Source organism: Salmo trutta, chromosome 36 (genome assembly GCF_901001165.1).
Source record: "Salmo trutta chromosome 36, fSalTru1.1, whole genome shotgun sequence".
Lineage (NCBI taxonomy): Eukaryota > Metazoa > Chordata > Actinopteri > Salmoniformes > Salmonidae > Salmo > Salmo trutta.
The window spans coordinates 24,688,635-24,704,116 of record NC_042992.1 but is presented as its reverse complement, the minus strand read 5'-3'; the positions used below and the strand labels follow the sequence as shown (position 1 = coordinate 24,704,116).

Here is a 15,482-nt window from a genome sequence, read left to right as displayed (position 1 = left end):
ACACAGAAATGGAAGAAGTTTGGAACCACCAAGACATTTCCTAGAGCTGGCCGCCAGGCCAAACTGAGCAATCGGGAGAGAAGTTCCTTGGTCAGGGAAGTGACAAAGAACCTGATGGTCACTCTGAAAGAGCTCCAGAGTTCCTCTGTGGAGACGGGAGAACCTTTCAGAAGGACAACCATCTCTGCAGCTCTCCATCAATCAGGCCTTTATGGTAGAGTGGCCAGACGGAAGCCACTCCTCAGTAAAAGGCACATGACAGCCCTCTTGGAGTTTGCCAAAAGGCACCTAAAAATGACTCTGACCATGAGAAACAAGATTCTCTGGTCTGATGAAACCAAGATTGAACTCTTTGGCCTGAATGCCTAACATCACGTCTGGAGGAAACCAGGCACCGCTCATCACCTGGCCAATAACATCCCATGATGGTGGCAGCATCATGCTGTGAGAATGTTTTTCAGCGGCAGGGACTTGATGAAAACCTGCCCCAGAGTGCTCAGAACCTCAGACTCGGGCAACAGGACAACGACCCTAAGCACATAGTCAAGACAACACAGGAGTGGCTTCGGGACAAGTCTCGATGAGCCAAGACTTGAACCCGATCTAACATCTCTTGAGAGACCTGAAAATAGCTGTGCAGCAATGCTCCCCATCCAACCTGACAGAGCTTGAGAGGATCTGCAGAGAAGAATGGGAAAACTCCCCAGATACAGGTGTGGCAAGTTGTAGCGTCATACCCAAGAAGACTCGAGGCTGTAATTGCTGCCAAATGTGCTTCAACAAAGTAGAGTGAAGGGTCTGAATAGTTATGTAAATGTGATATTTCCATATATACAGGGGCGGAAATCCCAGGGGGGACGGGGGGGACACAACTCCCCCATCCTGGGAAAAATATGATTTGTCCCCCCCAATATGTCACTGTAAACATAACTATGTAATTTAAATAATATTAATAATATGCAATGAAAGCAATTGTGCTGATTATAGACACTTAATAGCGCGTTTTTAAGTTTCAAAAGATTGCGACCCCCCCCCCGCCCTTTGCCTCACAATGGTTTGATCCACTGCCAGTTCCTTAGTTGGCAAGGTAACTGACGTGAGGTTAATCCAGTCAATCGTGCCAGGGTTCACACACACTATGTGAATTTGCTGAGCTAGTGCGCAAATATTAACTATTAAGCTAGCTAGTACCTATTCCATTTATGTGGCGTCGTCAAATATGGAATCTTTGCTATCGTCAATTTATTCCAAGATCAGCATGCATGTAAGTTAGTGCTTCAAAGTCCCTGTGATAAGGTTAGCGATAAACTGAACAGAACTACACTCTCTTCTACCATTGTCTTAAATATATTTAATGGTCTCGTTCAAAAGCTAAATTGTCGCAAGGGAACTTTTATTTATTTATTTAATTTCACCTTTATTTAACCCGGGTAGCAAAGATTATAGCAAACACCACTGAAACTGAATTGGTGCTCGCTAGCTTTGCAAATTCAGCTATTGTTGGAAGCCAGCCAATATGAAACAAATGATTAAAATTACAAAAGGTTGCAGCATATGTTGTGTAAATGGTGAACTCATACAGCTGTCAACTCGTCACTGCAATCCGTTTCACATTTGCTAGCTACCTTTTAGATGCCCATATAGAAGCCCATATAGAATGATAGAAGATAAGATGATAGAAGCCCATCTCCTACTGTAAATAACCTACACACAACTGCTCCACGGGTGCCGAAGATGTGGATTTCGGCAGTACCCCACACCGTTCTGATTCAGAGGGGTTGGGCTAAATGCAAAGACACATTTTGGTTGAATGCATTCAGATGTGCAACTGACTAGGTACTCCGTTCCTCTTTTGTAGTGGAGGAGACAGACCAGGAAACGCTCTTGCTTTTGGACGACTCTACTATAGCCGGAAGTTAAAGAAGAACATAAAAGACTTACACGCAGTGAGTAAACACCACCCTTTTTATACACGAGGGGAGGTCCCCGGGACACACACATGAATACATAGGACTGTGGAAACCCCAAGCGACACACCAAGTTTGAGCAGTAGCCGGGTGTTGCCAGGTACACGTTGAAAGATTTGTTGTGTATTTTGAAAACTGATTGGTATAAGGAATGTATAATTCATTGAATACTTCGTGCTCACAACAGAGTCAAATGTGAGAGGGCTGCCCAGATGACCAGTGGCTGAAGAACAACATCTGGCCGGCAATCCATGTTGCAGAGTACATGAAGGACACCGCAATCCAGAGGGCTCAGTGGACCAGACAGAATGGGGACAAGACAGTCGAGATAGTACGAGAGTATCCACATCTGCAGGATACTCCAGGCATGGTGGGTAAAAATTGTACAAAAACATTAAGACTTGAATTTGATTCTGTTGGCTGAGATTAACTAGCCTGGCTGACGTAACCCACATGACTCACAGCGCAGGGAGAGCTGTGAACACACTGGTCTGGAAATTAGGCTATTTGTTAATGCAATATTCGCTCATAAATTGTGCAACAGGGTTTGATTGGTTCTCTCAAATGATTTATTTCTCCTCGGGGTTGAGACCTCATTGTTTGGATTAGAAAATCCAACCATTGTAATAGAAGGGGGCGGCGCTCAGGGGCTCTGTGGGGCTGTGCGTGTGGGTGTTTGAGTGAGAAAGAAAGAGGAGAGCCAACCAGTAAAAACAACATTAAAGAGCCATTCCAGACTGAGGTCAGGAGGACTTCGAGAGTTAGGTGTTAGCCAGACTAATGATGAAAAAGTAATTGTTTGTCCACTTTACTACAGATTGCTCAGGACTTCTCCAATTTAAACCTGGACTGCCAGGGAAACTCACTGAGAACTGGATCGCTGTCTTCAAGGACAAAAAAAATCACTTTACCAGCCGAGAGTAGCAGGCCCAAGATCTTTCTCTTCGAAGTACAGGTATAGTTTGAAATGACCCTGCTGGTGGTGCCTTAGATGCACATGAATTTTTTGCCTGAAACAATCAAGTTTTCACTAAACATTCTCTTAATACCCTCTCTGGGACATGTGGGACGCTAGCGTCCCACCCGCGGTACACACTATTCAACAGCCAGTGAAATAGCATGGCGGCAAATTCAAAACAACAAAAATCTCATAATTCAAATTTCTCAAACATACAACTATTATATTTCATTTTAAAGATAATCTTCTCGTTAATCCAACCACATTGTCCGATTTCAAAAAGGCTTTACGGCAAAAGCATAACATTAGATTATGTTAGGACAGCACCTAAACAAGAAAAACCACACTCCCAGGACTCAATGTTACACAATACATGTATGTTTTGTTCGATAAAGTTCATATTTATATCCATAAACCCCATTTTCCATTGGCGCGTGATGTTCAGAAAATGTATTCCCTCCAAAACCCCCGGTGAATGAGCACATCAATTTACAAAAATACTCATCATAAAAGTTGATCAAATTTACAACAGTTATTGAAATAATTATAGATACACTTCTCCTTAATGCAACCGCTGTGTCAGATTTTAAAATAGCTTTACGGCGAAAGCACATTTTTCAATATTCTGAGTACAGAGCTCAGCCATCAAAGCAAGCTATACAGTTACCCGCCAAGTTCTGGAGTCAACTAAACTCAGAATTAGTATTATAAATCTTCACTTACCTTTGCTGATCTTCGTCGGAATGCACTCCCAGGGCTCCCACAAGAAATGTTTGTTTTGTTCGATAAACTCCATATTTATGTCCAAATACCTCCGTTTTGTTTGCGCGTTCAGATCACTAATCCAAAGGCATAACGCGCGAGTGCAAAACCAGAGACGAAAAGTCTAATATTTCCATTACCGTTCGTAGAAACATGTCAAACGATGTTTACAATCAATCCTTAGGGTCTTTTTAACATAAATATTCGATAATGTTCCAACTGGACAATAGCGTATTCATTACAGAGGAAAAAGAACGAAGGGCGCGCCTGTCTGCCTCCGCAGTAAACAACTCGTTGGTCCCAGGCTTGAGTCAGCTCCTATTCTCTACCCAGTAACAGTAGAAGCATAAAACAAGGTTCTAAAGACTGTTGACATCTAGTGGGAGCCTTAGGAAGTGCAAAATGGCCCCACAGACACTGTAGTTTGAATAGGGATTAGATAGAAAAACTACAAGCCACTTCCTGGTTGGATGTTTCTCAGGTTTTTGCCTGCCATATGAGTTCTGTTATACTCACAGACATCAGTCAAACAGTTTTAGAAACTTCAGAGTGTTTTCTATCCAAATCTACTAGTAATATGCATATCCTACTTCCTGGGCCCGAGTAGCAGGCAGTTTAATTTGGGAACGTTATTCATCTGAATTTCTGAATACTGCCACCTGTCACCAAGAAGTTTTAAGATACACAAGGTGACATTGCTTTAAGACTTCTGCCAGTGGACCTCCCAACACCAGTCTACAAGATTGTCAGGAAGACATTCCGATACAGCTTCGAAGAGACCAGAAAATCCTTCAATGACTTGCCTGTACGTTTAAATAGTGGATAGACATAGGGTGATTGATGGGGAAATTCGATGATAGCATTTGTAAACCTTGAATGAAAAGTACAACATTCCACATTTTGTAATGCATAACTCCCCAAATAAATGCAACACACAACAATAATTCAAAAGGGCTACATTGCGAACATAACAAATTCAACTGATTATTATGGATTCTCATGACCATTAAGTTGGCATACGCTACACAGTGCATGCAAACTGACACTCTACTCTTGTGTGCAAATTTTGATGCCGTTGACGCTGTCTCTCCGCCCGATTTGGGCTTTACACGCACACATGCTTTGTTTTCTCAGATTGCAATCTGAGTGTGAACATCAAGTTCAGCTGAGGCTTTAGTCTGATGTTTGGACTGTTTGGTTGATGAAATAATATAAATACACTTTAATAATCAATCATATTATGAAATATTATTTTATGAAATGACACATACTTAGACAATAGGGCTTTGTTTAAATTTGCTATTTAAAAAATGCTCTGATGTTCTTAAATGCAGGCACAACAAATTAATTATTTGACATTCAACATTGTATCTTGATTGTGTGTAGGAAACGGAGGGGGTGGGATGGTAGAGAAGGCAAACATATATAAGCAAAATTGAAATTAGAATTACACTGAAAATAAACCAATGATTACATAAATTACCCAGCTGCTGGGTCAATCCCCCAACCCAATGTTCTGGGTTTGTCACAATGCAACACACTGGGTTGTTTTAACCCAGCAATAATATGGTCTAATTTACCCAGCAGCTGGGTCAAGCACTCAACGCAAGGCACTACTTTTGAAGGACAACCCAACCCTACTGGGTTGATTTAACCCAATACTGTGTTTGTCCAATATTGTCCCAGTGTTGGGTTGTCAAAAAGACCCAAATTGGGTTATTTTTAACGCAGCATGTTTTAGAGTGTAACAATAATTCATTTTGGAAAACATGTTTTCAGTATCCTAATTTAATTTGTTTTGTATTTTCTGATTGTTTCATGCATTCAACAAACTTCCACAGAGCCGTAATTTCCAAAGTTCACTTACAAAGGCAATACTTACGAACTGGGTTTGATTTAGTTTTTGTTTTAATTATTTACATTTAGTTAATTATCTTTTAAACTTCCATTGGTTGAAATCTATTGCTCAGTTAACACTTGGCTCATGTAAATAATTTTACAGTTGTCCCTTTAAACATCCTAAGGTCAACATAGTGTTCACATTTCTCTCAAGTAAATGTTGTAGCTACATAAAAAGATGAAATAAACAATTTATTTGGGAAATATCCAGTCTTTGCTCTTTTCTTCATTACCATGCTGATGATTTCAAGTTGTATTTGATTTATTTTTATCTGTTAAGACATTGAACACGTTGTTTAGTATATTTACTACATTAGTATGTTTTGGTTTTTTCTCAGAGAAGTTCATATAAAGTTGTGATTTTGTTTATGTTGACACAACATTTCAATGTTAACACACAATAACCAAAAACCTGATCTAATTTGCATATTCATACTGAGTTTGCAGCACATTTGCGGCAAACAGAAGAATGTTTGCCACAAGTTTCCCAGAATATGTATATGTACTGCAACAGTTTGCCACAAAACGAATTTGTATGTGAAAATATGAGCTTACCGCAAATTTGAGACAAATTGCCCAAAGGTTTGCCACAACTGTTTGCGTAGAAGCCTATTTTTTTCTGTAAGGGTTGTGATTTAAAGATATACACTATGGACATTCAGTTGCTAATTTTCACACGTATATGATATACAGTGCATTTGGAAAATATTCAGACCCCTTCACTTTTCCCACATATTGTTACGTTACAGCCTTATTCTAAAATTGATTAAATAGTTTTTTCCCCTCATCAATCTACACACAATACCCTATAATGACAAAGAAGTTTTTTTGAAAAAAATAACAAAAAAACAAACTGAAATATCACATTTACATAAGTATTCAGAATATTTACTCAGTACTTTGTTGAAGCACCTTTGGCAGCGATTACAGGCTCGAGTCTTCTTGGGTATGACGCTACAAGCTTGGCACACCTGTATTTAAGGAGTTTCTCCCATTCTTCTCTGCAGATCACGCTCTGTCCGGTTGGATGGGGAGCATCGCTGTACAGCTATTTTCAGGTCTCTCCAGAGATGTTCGATCAGGTTCATGTCCGGGCTCTGGCTGGGCCACTCAAGAACATTCAGAGACTTGTCCTGAAGCCAATCCCGTGTTGTCTTGGCTGTATGCTTAGGGTCGTTGTGCTGTTGGAAGGAGAACCTTTATCCCAGTCTGAGATCCTGAGGGCTCTGGAGCAGGTTTTCATTAAGGATCTCTTTGTACTTTGCTCCGTTCATCTTTCCCTCGATCCTGACTAGACTCCCAGTCCCTGCCGCTGAAAAACAGCATGATGCTACCACCTCACTTCACCGTAGGGATGGTATTGGCCAGGTGATGAGCGGGGCATGGTTTCCGCCAGACATGATGCTAGGCATTCAGGCCAAAGAGTTCAATCTTGGTTTCATCAGACCAGAGAATCGTGTTTCTCATGGTCTGAGAGACCTTTAGGTGCCTTTGGGCAAACTCCAAGCGGGTTGTCATGTGCCTTTTACTGAGGAGTGGCTTCCGTCTGGCCACTCTACCATATTGCCTGATTGGTGGAGTGCTGCAGAGATGATCGTCCTTCTGGAAGGTTCTCCCATCTCCACAGAGGAACTCTGGAGTGCTGTCAGAGTGACCATCGGGTTCTTGGTCTTCTACCCCTATTGCTCAGTTTGGCCGGGCGGCCAGCTCTAAGAAGAGTCTTGGTGGTTCCAATCTTCTTCCATTTAAGAATGATGGAGGCCACTGTGTTCTTGGGGACCGTCACTACTGCATACATTTTTGTACACTTCACCAGATCTGTGCCTCAACACAACCCTGTCTTTGAGGTCTTTGGACATCTCCTTCAACCTCACTGCTTGGTTTTTGCTCTGACATGCACTGTCAACTGTGAGACCTTATATAGACATGTGTGTGCCTTTCCAAATCATGTCCAATCAATTTAATTTACCACAGGCGGACTCCAATTAAGTTGTAGAAACATCTTAAGGATGATCTATAGAAACAGGATGCACCTGAGCTCCATTTCGAGTCTCATAGTAAAGGGTCTGAATACTTATGTAAATTCATTTATGTACTTATGTAAATTCATTTTATTAATTTATACATTTGCAAACATTTCTAAAAACCTGTTTTTGACATTATAGGGTATTGTGTGTAGATTGATGAGGGAAAAAACGATTTAATCCATTTTAAAAGAAGGCAGTAATGTAACAAAATGTGGAAAAAGTGAAGGGGTCTGAATCCTTTCCAAATGCACTGTAATATGAATCAATGTCTTATTTCATGAAACTACACAAATCCTTTGCTTCACACAAACATTACATACTTTTACTCATGGGTGTGGGGAGGTGTGCCCCATTCTGTCCAATGAGGTCATTTCTGGACAATATTTCTGCAAGTAAAAACATGGTAACACTTTAGAAAAGGGAGAACATTTTTAAGCACTGTGTCCTTATTAGTCCCACATTGAGACAGCTTACTAAGAGTAAGTTTCTTGTGTTACTTGCTCTTTATTAAATACTAATATGTCTCTATTATGACTAATAATGAGCTTATTAAGGATTGGCCAGTAACACATGTTTGAAAAAGAAAAATACTTAAAGCTGCAATTTATATATTTTTGGGCAGCCGGGCCAAATTCACATAGATATGTGAGTTATAGATCTGTAATTCTCATTAAAAGCAATTATAAGAAGCGTAGATCTGTTTTATGTGTGGTATTTCTATTTTTCGCCATTCTAAACTTTTGTTTTTTGTACACCAATTTCAAACAGATGAAAATATATTTTTGGTTATGGTTTAGATGGTACAATGATTCTCTACACAATGACTGCTTGTTTTGTCACATAAACTGAAATTTGGCTAACTATTCAAATTTTTGCAACCAGCAGCTGAGCCATTTCTGCATATTGCACCTTTAATAAAAGGCCTAATCTATTGCTAATAAGATATAATAAAGACCTTCTTAGCTACTTGTATATACACTTATAAAATACTAATTAGTGGCTAATATATGCACCTTAAAAGAAATTGTCACAAAAATATTGTTGGTTGATATATCCATGTAGGAAAATTCAACAAATGGACTACTGCCTTCATGTTGGTTTCATGTGGACTGTCCTAAATGATCACATCACAGTGTTTTCTTAATCTCTGCACACAAGGTGTGCAAAGATCTTTTCGACAATGAGTGCAAATGACCACATTTGCCAGGCGTGTCATTATTAAAAACACATGTGCTTTATCAAACATTGATATTGGAGCATTGCCAAGGACTTAACATATAAGTACCTCAAGAAAGCAAAAGGTTCAACAGATCCTCACTGAAACCTCACTACAACAGCCATGATGTACCAGGCTTTTCTGCTGACGATCCCTCTACTGATGCCACTTCAGACGTCATGCACCACCACTTCACCACTTGATTCTGTAAAGAAGGTTGAGCAGGCAAGTGCTCCAAAAGTTGTCACAGTTAATGAGTTGAGAAATAGGGCTCAGTTCAATGCCAGAAGCTGCAAGGAAGTTAAGGACAAATATGGTCAAACTGAGAACGGCCTGTACTACCTGACCACAGCTTCTGGGGTGGTCTACAAGACCTTCTGCGACATGACCACAGCGGGGGGCAGCTGATCTCTGGTGGCAAGCGTGCACGAAGACAACATCTATGGGAAGTGCACAGTGGGTGATCGTTGGACCAGCCAGCAGGGCAACAATGCCAACTGGCCACAAGGAGAAGGCAACTGGGCCAACAGGAAGACTTTCGGAACAGTGAAGGCAGCCACAGACGACGACTTCAAGAATCCTGGCTACTACGACATCGAAGCAGAAGACATGTCGGTGTGGCATGTTCCCAACAACACTCCGGTCAACCACTGGAACCTGGCCGCCATCATGCGCTACCACACTGACAGGCGCTTCCTCCATCTGTACAGGGGAAACCTGTACCAACTCTTCCACAGCTACCCGGTCGAGTACAACGTTGGTGCACACCTGTCCAACAATGGACCCTCCATTCCCATAGTGGATGACCTTGGGGACAAAGAGTCTACCAAAAATGTATACGGCCCTTACTCTGGAGGGGAGATTGAAGGAGGCTTCATCAGTTTCAGAGACATAAACCATGAACGGTCGGCCACAGCCATCTGCTTTGGGGTCAAACCCAAAAGTGGTAATGTTGAACATTACTGTATAGGTGGATGTGGGTTTTTCCATGAGGCTAACCCTCTTCAATGTGGGGATTTCACTGGCTTTGCCTGGAATGGCTATGGGACCCATATAGGCTTTAGTGCATCAAAACAGACGCTTGAGTCAGCTGTCTTCCTATTTTACTGCTAATGCACTGTGCATTTACGTTTCTTTGGTTGTTTTTTGGGTTGAAAGATTTTTGGGTACAGATTAAAACAATACATTTAAAAGTAATTTTGGTAATACCTTTTATTTGTTTTTCTCTATTAATTCCATTACTATAAAGAAACAGTATAAAGCAATAACCATTCCATGCGCCATAATAGATGTGCGTCTCATACACTCATTAAATGCTTATAGTTGATATTGTGACAAATATTATTGTGTCATGTGAGGGTCATAACTGAAATACTGTAAGGTTACTGTAATCTACTTTGTGACACCTGTTGTGTTGGGGTGATGGGGGTTGGAAAGTCTGTGTATGGATTGTGTGTGCCTGTTTGAACTTTCTTTCTGCAATAAAGTAGTCTATAGATTTGAGAGCATGAAATGAGCCTACTGTACTTTTTCATCAGAATCTTTCTTCTTTCTTTGGTGGGCGTGTTAAGGTGGACTTACTCCTCCATATGGGTCTATCTTTGCCTACAACAACCAACAGAACCCCTGGAACCTTGGCAGAACTTTATCTAGGAGATAGAATACCTCCTCGCCATCTCTCTAAGAAGGAGAAAGAGAGAGAAGGCGAGAGAGAGAGAGAGATCAGCCGAAAAAGAGAAGGCGAGAGAGAGAGAGAGAGAGAGAGAGAGAGAGAGAGAGACCAGCCGAAAGAGAGAAGGCGAGAGAGAGAAGGCGAGCTAGAGAGAGAGAGAGAGAGAGAGAGATCAGCCAAAAGAGAAAAGGCGAGAGTGAGAGAGAGAGAGAGAGAGAGAGAGAGATCAGCTGAAAGAGAGAAGGCGAGAGAGAGAGGGAGACAAGGGACATAGAGAGGACATCGAGAGGACATGTTCTGAGTGCTGTAATGATACCCCAGTGTTTTCACACGACTAGCTATGTGATGTTTTGAAATGTAGATATACAGTACATGCTGCTGGCTGTCAGATTAAAACATGTTTGTCTCTTGAAGAAAGACACTGGACATGATCGTATCCAACTAATGGCGCTCCTCTGGGACACACACACACACACACACGGCCAAGAGGCAGCAGGCGACATAATGATGAAGAGAAGAAAAGCCGCCAGCCCAGCCGAGTCTCAGAATGTCCATGGCCATACAGCATCATTATTTCTGGGTCTGTTTCCCTGGTTGAAGCTTTCCGGGAGTTTGAGAGCCAGAGATGTTCCCACCACCCTCAGAGGAAAAGACACATAACTAGGGTGTTCTGGCTAACACACTTCACCTTGTGTTAGGATCACAGTCACATACAGCTGTACACAAACACACAGAAAGACACATACACGTATGTACACGCATATAGGCAAATGGCTGAGCATAGACAGAAGGTCTATGGTGACAGAGCAGTGTGTGTGTGTGTGTGCGCGCGTGTGTGTGTGTGTGTGTGTGTGTGTGTGTGTGTGTGTGTGTGTGTGTGTGTGTGTGTGTGTGTGTGTGTGTGTGTGTGTGTGTGTGTGTGTGTGTGTGTGTGTGTGTGTGTGTGTGTGTGTGTGTGTGTGTGTGTGTGTGTGTGTGTGTGTGTGCGTGTGTGTGTGTGTGTGTGTGTGTCGAAGCTCCGATGAGCAACACAGGGGTAGCCTGCAGGCTAGCACATTACTTACGGAGGGAACCCTGACACATACACACACACACCTCAATCTCTCAAGATGAGTAACAGTGGGGTCCGAAATGATCGATACCCTTGATAAAGATGAGCAAAACATTGGGAAGTTATATTATTTTATACTAACTGCTCATCTTTATCAAGGGTGTCGATAATGTTGGACTTCAAACCCTTTGAAAACCTGTGGTTTGAATTGAAGTCCTTAAGAGCAGACTAGGATATCAAGGATCTGGAAAGGTTCTGTATGGAGGAATGGTCTGAGATCCCTCCCAACGTGTTCTCCAACTCATAAAACATTTTAGGAAAAGGCTCAGTGCAGTTATCCTGGCAAGGTGTGGTATTGAAAACAGTGTGAATCTGAGATTTTTTTATTTTTTATACTTGTTAAATAAAATCTCTTTCTCTGAGCAATTGTATTAGTATAAAACAATATAATTTGCCAATTTTTTTAAGCATACAATACAGCGAAGTATTTTAATTATTCATTTTATACAGTAATTTTTGCTCATCTTGGTCAAGGGTGTCAATAATTTCTGACCCCAATGTAGGTCATGGTCATGGATGCAAACTCTACATGTAACAGGATTGGTTATGTTTCCACTTGCCTCTAAAGAAAGGTGTATTTAATGTTCAAGCATTCTTATTGGTTGGTTCAATTCCGATGACAATAAGACGTGTTGTGATTGGCCCCGCTTGCAGATAGGGGGAGATCGCGAACGTCAGGTCTCCCCAGAATGAAAATTTGATACAAGGGGTAGGTCACGTTCTGAATACTGTTTTCTATGTTATATTTTACAATGTGTACGTACAAGTTTGCTGTACATTGCTGATTTATACATGTGTGGGTATATGGTACCTGTTAGGGATTGAGGGGCTTTCTGGGATGTGCTTTGGTATATGATTGCTGTATATAAGTGTGTTAGCTAGCATGCTGGTCACATAAGACCACTGCTAACACAGTTGTTTTCATGCTACAGATTATACCATCGACAGCCATCAACATCATTAAGCCCTGCACAACTAACGTGCTGTTTCCTATTTAACAACAGCAGATAATAAATAATGCTCAACTGGGACCACTGTCTGGGGTGATTTATTTGGACAAAACACAACGCAAGGAGAGTACGATCAACATCTGTTACATACATAGGACACTGAGTTATGTGCACCTTTGCCCAATCTGAAGCTAACTGATAGTGAGGTCTATGGAGAGGGAGGAAAAACACATGAGACAGTGAGGGAGTGTCAAAGCCTGAGGACTAATTAGATAGTCGCTAAACGCTCCATCTGGCCACTACTCTCAGGGTTCAGGAGGTGGTAGAAGAAGGAACGAGGAGGGGGGATAAGAAGGTAGATGTATTCTACCTGGCTGGCAGGGAAAGTGTTCCTATAGTCTCTGTCCTCAACCTATAGGTGAACGGGTCCTATAGTGTGGGTGTCAGGGGAGAGACATTATGACCCTGGTACATCAGGTTTCCACCTGTCAGTCCTGCAGAGGAGAAAGCAGGCAGGGTCATGGTCCCCTTCTCTCTGTCTCTCCCCATCCCTTCTTCCTCTCCCTTCTCACCCTCCTTCCCCGTTCTCTCCTCTCTCCCTCCCTCCCCCTTTCTTCCTCACCCTCCCTCCCCCTTCTTCCTCGCCCTCCCTCCCCCTTCCCTCCTCTCTCCCTTCTCCCTCGCCCTCCCTTCTCCTTCCCTCCCTCCCCCTTCTTCCCTCCATCCCTCCGCCTTTCTTCCTCGCCCTCCCGCCTCCTCTCTCGCCCTCCCTCCCCTTCCCTCCTCTCTCGCCCTCCCTCCCCCTTCCCACCTCTCTCACCCTCCCTCCCCCTTCCCATCTCTCTCGCCCTCCCTGCCCCGTCCCACCTCTCTCGCCCTCCCTCCCCCTTCCCTCCTCTCTCGCCCTCCCTCCCCCTTCTTCCTCTCACGCTCTCTCGCCCCCTCCCCCTTCTTCCTCCCCTGCTCTCTCGCCCCCTCCCCCTTCTTCCTCTCTCGCTCTCTCGCCCCCTCTCCCTTCTTCCTCTCTCACTCTCTCGCCCTCCCTCCCCCTTCCCTCCTCTCTCGCCCTCCCTCCCCCTTCTTCCTCTCACGCTCTCTCGCCCCCTCCCCCTTCTTCCTCCCCTGCTCTCTCGCCCCCTCCCCCTTCTTCCTCTCTAGCTCTCTCGCCCCCTCCCCCTTCTTCCTCTCTCACTCTCTCGCCCCCTTCCCTCCTCTCCAGCCCACCTGCCCCCTTCCCTCCTCTCCTGCCCGCCTGCCCCCTTCCCTCCTCTCCTCTCCCACCCCTCCTCTCCTCTCCCGCCCCTTTCTTCCTCTCTCTTTTGCCCTCCCACTTCCCTCCTCCTTCCCTTCTGCCCTCCCTCAACCCCCTTCTCTCTCGCCCTTCCTCCCTCCCTCACCCCCCCTTCTCTCTTGCCCTCACCCTTCCCTCACCCCCCCCCCCTTCTCTCTTGCCCTCACCCTTCCCTCCTCTCTCGACCGCCCTCCCTTCCCTCCCCTCTCGCCCTCCCTCACCCCCCCTTCTCTCGCGCCCTCCCTCCCTCTCTTCCTTTCAGCCAGAAGTAGCTCAGTGGTGTGAGAGGGATATAAACCTAGCTGAGCCCCAAGTCAGACTCACTAGCTATAAACCCCAGCTCAGCTGCAGACTCACTAGCCTGGCTAAAGTGGATTTGGGAAGAGAATTAGAAACCCTGTTAATCCCCTATTGTCATCGCTCCATAGCACGCTGCACACGGAGGAAAGATAATTACTGTATTTGGAACAGAAAAAAGAGACAATTTGCCACATTTAAATTCAATAATGACTGCTACGTGGTTTCATATCTTTTCTCTGATTAACGATAAAAGTGGGTTCTTTTTTTGCTGTTGAAAGTGGAACCGATGCATACAGGGCTGGTCATTTATTATGTAAGGATCAATCTCATTCCATGGTGGGCCGAGTTTCTTAATTGATAAGCAAAAGCAAAAACCAGCAGACACTCTGGCCTCCATGGAATGAGTTTGACACTGCTGATTTAAGGCATTCCACACACTTATAGTGATACCGAGACATTACTCTTTGAGAAAGTGAAATCATATTCAGAACTACTTGAAAGGCAGGAGTAGGGCTGTTGCGGTGACCGTATTACCACCACACCGGCGGTCGCATGTCATGAAGGCAGTCAAATTTAACGTGACTGTTTAGTCATGGTAATTAGGTTTCTCCAAGCTCTGATGCTGCTGATGGTTACTGCCTGGTACTCAGCACTCTATTGTCCCTCTAATCACTCTGACATCAATGCAAATGAAATCAAAAATCTAATCAAACACTTCATGAGAGCCCATGAGTTCATGTTGCGCAACATTTCTATAGGCTATGTAATTGCACGAGAAAACAGAGTGATGGCCTCTAATAAAAAGAGGAGGATCCCATCAGCTTTCTATAGGCTAGACCTACTATATTTAGTTCGCAACTTTCCTAATATTAAGCAAATGTTAAGCACATTGCTTATCTTTACAACAGGAGTATAGCCTACCTGGCTGGCATGAAAATGAACCACAGGAAAAGCGTCCTCCATTCACTAATTAAAGGGAGTGACAGATATAGGGAAGGTAGTCAAGGAGGTGATGGAGTCCAGGTGAGTCTGATGAGACGCTGGTGCGTGTAACGATGGTGACAGGGGTGCATAATAAATCAGCAGACTGGTGACCTCGAGCACCGGAGGGGGACTATACATGACAATGGTTGTATTAAATTTGGGACCTATCGCATCCACCAACTGTCGCAGAATATGTTTGGAATATTTATTTACTGCACAGAATAGGTCAACTTTTGTACTATGAGTGATAGTAGATTGACATAGGCTAGTGCTTTTGCTGTTCGTTAGGCCTACTCATCTTGTTGGCTGACGAAAAGTAAATGTGGACAGTTCTTCCAATATCTT

General features: G+C 43.3%; 1 protein-coding gene and 1 pseudogene across 12 annotated transcripts in view; one reads left to right on the top strand and one right to left on the bottom strand.

Annotated features, from left to right (window-relative positions):
- The window catches only part of LOC115175712 (receptor-type tyrosine-protein phosphatase U), a 326,202-nt gene that overhangs the window by 248,681 nt on the left and 62,039 nt on the right, over window positions 1–15,482 (bottom strand). The window lies entirely within an intron of this gene.
- LOC115175390 (intelectin-like) lies at window positions 8,956–9,989 on the top strand (annotated as a pseudogene).